Genomic DNA, 6,728 nt, shown 5'->3' on the forward strand with positions numbered 1-6,728 from the left:
GAGGGGGCCGGCCACCTCTCCTAGTCCTAATAGGACTAGGGGAAGGGGGAGGCGGGCAGCCCATGTAGGGCTGCCTCTTCTCTTTTCCACTAAGGCCCATCATGGCCCATTTAGCTCCCGGGGGGTTCCGGTAACCTTCCCGGTACTCCGGTAAAATCCCGATTTTACCCGGAACACTTCCGATATCCAAACATAGGCTTCCAATATATCAATCTTTATGTCTCGACCATTTCGAGACTCCTCGTCATGTCCGTGATCACATCCGTGACTCCGAAAAACCTTCGGTACATCAAATGCATAAACTCATAATATAACTATCATCGTAACCTTAAGCGTGCGGACCCTACGGGTTCGAGAACAATGTAGACATGACCGAGACACGTCTTCGGTCAATAACCAATAGCGGGACCTGGATGCCCATATTGGCTCCTACATATTCTACGAAGATCTTTATCGGTCAGACCGCATAACAACATACGTTATTCCCTTTGTCATCGGTATGTTACTTGCCCGAGATTCGATCGTCGGTATTCCAGTACCTAGTTCAATCTCGTTACCGGCAACTCTCTTTACTCGTTCTGTAATACATCATCCCGCAACTAACTCATTTAGTTGCAATGCTTGCAAGGCTTAAGTGATGTGCATTACCGAGAGGGCCCAGAGATACCTCTCCGACAATCGGAGTGACAAAACCTAATCTCGAAATACGCCAACCCAACATCTACCTTTGGAGACACCTGTAATGCTCCTTTATAATCACCCAGTTACGTTGTGACGTTTGGTAGCACCCAAAGTGTTCCTCCGGCAAACGGGAGTTGCATAATCTCATAGTTATAGGAACATGTATAAGTCATGAAGAAAGCAATAGCAACATACTAAACGATCGGGTGCTAAGTTAATGGAATGGGTCATGTCAATCAGATCATTCAACTAATGATGTGACCTCGTTAATCAAATAACAACTCGTTGTTCATGGTTAGGAAACATAACCATCTTTGATTAACGAGCTAGTCAAGTAGAGGCATACTAGTGACACTTTGTTTGTCTATGTATTCACACATGTATTATGTTTCCGGTTAATACAATTCTAGCATGAATAATAAACATTTATCATGATTATAAGGAAATAAATAATAACTTTATTATTGCCTCTAGGGCATATTTCCTTCAGTCTCCCACTTGCACTAGAGTCAATAATCTAGTTCACATCGCCATGTGATTTAACAGCAATAGTTCACATCACCATGTGATTAACACCCATAGTTCACATCGTTATGTGATAAACACCCAAAGGGTTTACTAGAGTCAATAATCTAGTTCACATCGTTGTGTGATTAACACCCAAAGAGTACTAAGGTGTGATCATGTTTTTGCTTGTGAGATAATTTTAGTCAATGGGTCTGTCACATTCAGATCCGTAAGTATTTTGCGAATTTTTATGTCAACAATGCTCTGCACGGAGCTACTCTACCTTATTGCTCCCACTTTCAATATGTATCTAGATCGAGACTTAGAGTCATCCAGATCTGTGTCAAAACTTGCATTGACGTAACTTTTTACGACGAACCTTTTTGTCACCTCCATAATTGAGAAATATTTCCTTATTCCACTAAGGATAATTTTGACCGCTGTCCAGTGATCTACTCTTAGATCACTATTGTACTCCCTTGCTTAACACAGTGTAGGGTATACAATAGATCTGGTACACAGCATGGCATACTTTATAGAACCTATGGCCGAGGCATAGGGAATGACTTTCATTCTCTTTCTATCTTCTGCCGTGGTCGGGCTTTGAGTCTTACTCAACTTCACACCTTGTAACACAGGCAAGAAATTATTTTTCTTTGACTGTTCCATTTTGAACTACTTTAAAATCTTGTCAAGGTATGTACTTATTGAAAAAACTTATCAAGCGTCTTGATCTATCTCTATAGATCTTGATGCTCAATATGTAAGCAGCTTCACCGAAGTCTTTCTTTGAAAAACTCCTTTCAAACACTCCTTTATGCTTTACAGAATAATTCTACATTATTTCCGATCAACAATATGTCATTCACATATACTTATCAGAAAATGCTGTAGTGCTCCCACTCACTTTCTTGTAAATACAGGCTTCACCGCAAGTCTGTATAAAACTATATGCTTTGATCAACTTATCAAAGTGTATATTCCAACTCCGAGATGCTTGCACCAGTCCATAAATGGATCGCTGGAGCTTGCATATTTTGTTAGCACCTTTAGGATTGACAAAACCTTCTTGTTGCATCACATACAACTCTTCTTTAATAAATCCATTAAGGAATGTAGTTTTGTTTATCCATTTGCCAGATTTCATAAAATGCGGCAATTGCTAACATGATTCGGACAGACTTAAGCATAGATACGAGTGAGAAACTCTTGTCGTAGTCAACACCTTGAACTTGTCGAAAAACCTTTTCGCGACAATTCTAGCTTTGTAGATAGTAACACTACTATCAGCGTCCGTCTTCCTCTTGAAGATCCATTTATTTTCTATGGCTTGCCGATCATCGGGCAAAATCCATCAAAGTCCATACTTTGTTCTCATATATGGATCATATCTCAGATTTCATGGCCTCAAACCATTTCGCGGAATCTGGGCTCATCATCGCTTCCTCATAGTTCGCAAGTTCGTCATGGTCTAGTAACACGATTTCCAGAACAGTATTACCGTACCACTCTGGTGCGGATTCTCACTCTGGTTTACCTACGAGATTCGGTAGTAACTTGATCTGAAGTTACATGATCATCATCATCATTAGCTTCCTCACTAATTGGTGTAGTAGTCACAAGAACAGATTTCTATGATAAACTACTTTCCAATAAGGGAGAAGGTACAGTTACCTCATCAAGTTCTACTTTCCTCCCACTCACTTCTTTCGAGAGAAACTCCTTCTCCAGAAAGTTTCCGAATTTAGCAACAAAAGTCTTGCCTTCAGATCTGTGATAGAAGGTGTATCCAATAGTTTCCTTTGGATATCCTATGAAGACACATTTCTCCGATTTGGGTTCGAGCTTATCAGGTTGAAGCTTTTTCACATAAGCATCGCAGCCCCAAACTTTTAGAAACGACAACTTTGGTTTCTTGCCAAACCATAGTTCATAAGGCGTCGTCTCAACGGATTTTGATGGTGCCCTATTTAACGTGAATGCGGCCGTCTCTAGAGCGTATCCCCAAAACGATAGCGGTAAATCAGTAAGAGACATCATAGATCGCACCATATCCAGTAAAGTACGATTACGACGTTCCGACACAGCATTACACTATGGTGTTCCAGGTGGCGTGAGTAGTGAAACTATTTCATATTGTTTTAATTGAAGGTCAAACTCGTACCTCAAATACTCTTCTCTACGATCAGATCGTAGAAACTTTATTTTCCTTTTTACGATGATTTTTCACTTCACTCTGAAATTCTTTGAACTTTTTCAAATGTTTCAGACTTATGTTTCATCAAGTAGATATACCCATATCTGCTCAAATCATCTGTGAAGTTCAGAAAATAACGATACTTGCCGTGAGCCTTAACACTCATCGGACCGCATACATCAGTATGTATTATTTCCAATAAGTCAGTTGCTCGCTCCGGAGAACGGAGTCTTAGTCATCTTGCCCATGAGGCATGGTTCGCAAGCATCAAGTGATTCATAATCAAGTGATTCCAAAATCCCATCAGCATGGAGTTTCTTCATGCGCTTTACACCAATATGACCTAAACGGCAGTGCTACAAATAAGTTGCACTATCATTATTAACTTTGCATCTTTTGGTTTCAATATTATGATTATGTGTATCACTACGATCGAGATCCAACGAACTATTTTCATTGGGTGTGTAACCATATAAGGTTTTATTCATGTAAACAGAACAACAATTTATTCTCTTACTTAAATGAATAACCGTATCACAATAAACATGATCAAATCATATTCATGCTTAATGCAAACACCAAATAACACTTATTCAGGTTCAACACTAATCCCGAAAGTATAGGGAGTGTGCGATGATGATCATATCAATCTTGGAACCACTTCCAACACACATCGTCACTTTACCCTTAACTAGTCTCTGTTTATTCTGCAACTCCCGTTTCGAGTTACTAATCTTAGCAACTGAACTAGTATCAAATACTGAGGGATTTCTATAAACACTAGTAAAGTACACATCAATAACATGTATATCAAATATATTTATGTTCACTTTGCCATCCTTCTTATCTGCCAATCACTTGGGGTAGTTCCGCTTCCAGTGACCAGTCCCTTTGCAGTAGAAACACTTAGTCTCAGTCTTAGGACCAGACTTGGGCTTCTTCACTTGAGTAGCAACTTGCTTGCTGTTCTTCTTGAAGTTCCCTTTCTTCCCTCTGCCCTTTTCTTGAAACTAGTGGTCTTGTCTACCATCAACACTTGATGTTTTTCTCGATTTCTACATTCGTCAATTTCCGCATTACGAAGAGCTTGGAAATCGTTTCCGTTATCCCTTGCATATCATAGTTCATCACAAAGTTCTACTAACTTGGTGATGGTGACTAGAGAATTCTGTCAATCACTATCTTATCTGGAAGATTAACTCCCACTTGATTCAAGCGATTGTTGTACTCAGACAATCTGGGCACATGCTCACTAGTTGAGCGATTCTCCTCCATCTTTTAGCTATAGAACTTGTTGGAGACTTTCATATCTCTCAACTCGGGTATTTGCTTGAAATATTAACTTCAACTCCTGGAACATCTCATATGCTCCATGACGTTCAAAACGTCTTTGAAGTCCCGATTCTAAGCCATTAAGCATGTTGCACTAAACTATCAAGTAGTCATCATATTGAGCTAGCCAAATGTTCATAACGTCTGCATCTGCTCCTGCAATAGGTCCGTCACCTAGCGGTGCATCAAGGACATAATTCTTCTATGCAGCAATGAGGATAAACCTCAGACTACGGATCCAATCCGCATCATTGCTACTAACATCTTTCAACACAATTTTCTCTAGGAACATATCAAAATAAACACGGGAAACAACAACGCGAGCTATTGATCTACAACATAATTTGCAAAATACTACCAGGACTAAGTTCATGATAAATTTAAGTTCAATTAATCATATTACTTAAGAACTCCCACTTAGATAGACATCCCTCTAATCTTCTAAGTGATCACGTGATCCAAATCAACTAAACCATAACCGATCATCACGTGAGATGGAGTAGTTTTCAATGGTGAACATCGTTATGTTGATCATATCTACTATATGATTCACGCTCGACCTTTCGGTCTCCGTGTTCCGAGGCCATATCTGTATATGCTTGGCTCGTCAAGTATAACCTGAGTATTCCGCGTGTGCAACTGTTTTGCACCCGTTGTATTTGAACGTAGAACCTATCACACCCGATTATCACGTGGTGTCTCAGCACGAAGAACTTTCGCAACGGTGCATACTCAGGGAGAACACTTCTTGATAATTTAGTGAGAGATCATCTTATAATGCTACCGTCAATCAAAGCAAGATAAGATGCATAAAAAAGATAAACATCACATGCAATCAATATAAGTGATATGATATGGCCATCATCATCTTGTGCTTGTGATCTCCATCTCCGAAAGCACCGTCGTGATCACCATCGTCACCGGCGTGACACCTTGATCTCCATCGTAGCATCGTTGTCGCCTCGCCAAACTTGTGCTTCCACGACTATTACTACCGCTTAGTAATAAAGTAAAGCATTACATCGCGATTTCATTGCATACAATAAAACGACAACCATAAGGCTCCTGCCAGTTGCCGATAACTTGGTTACAAAACATGATCATCTCATACAATAAAATTCAGCATCATGCCTTGACCATATCACATCACAACATGCCCTGCAAAAACAAGTTAGACGTCCTCTACTTTGTTGTTGCAAGTTTTACGTGGCTGCTACGGGCTTAAGCAAGAACCAATCTCACCTACGCATCGAAACCACAACGATAGTTTGTCAAATAGACTCCGTTTTAACCTTCGCAAGGACCGGGCGTAGCCATACTTGGTTCAACTAAAGTTGGAGAGACAGTCGCCCGCAAGCCACCTATGTGCAAAGCACGTCGGGGGAACCGGTCTCGCGTAAGCGTACGCGTAATGTTGGTCCGGGTCGTCTCGTCCAACAATGCTGCCGAACCAAAGTATGACATGCTGGTAGGCAGTATGACTTATATCGCCCACAACTCAATTGTGTTCTACTCGTGCATATAACATCAACATAAATAACCTAGGCTCGGATGCCACTGTTGGGTTTCGTAGTAATTTCAAAAAAATTCCTACGCACACGCAAGATCATGTGATGCATAGCAACGAGATGGGAGAGTGTTGTCTACGTACCAACGTAGACCGACTGCGGAAGCGTTGACGCAACGTAGAGGAAGTAGTCGTACGTCTTCACAATCCAACCGATCAAGCACCGAAACTACGACACCTCTGAGTTCGAGCACACGTTTAGCTCGATGACGATCCCCGGATTCCGATCCAGCAAAGTGTCGGGGAAGAGTTCCGTCAGCACGACGGCATGGTGACGATCTTGATGCACTACAGCAGCAGGGCTTCGCCTAAACTCCGCTACAGTATTATCGAGGACTATGGTGGCTGGGGGCACCGCACACGACTAAGGAATAGATCACGTGGATCAACTTGTGTGTTCTAGGGTGCCTCTACCTCAGTATATAAAGGACTAGAGGGGGGAGG

This window comes from Triticum dicoccoides, chromosome 5A, assembly GCF_002162155.2.
Source record: "Triticum dicoccoides isolate Atlit2015 ecotype Zavitan chromosome 5A, WEW_v2.0, whole genome shotgun sequence".
Lineage (NCBI taxonomy): Eukaryota > Viridiplantae > Streptophyta > Magnoliopsida > Poales > Poaceae > Triticum > Triticum dicoccoides.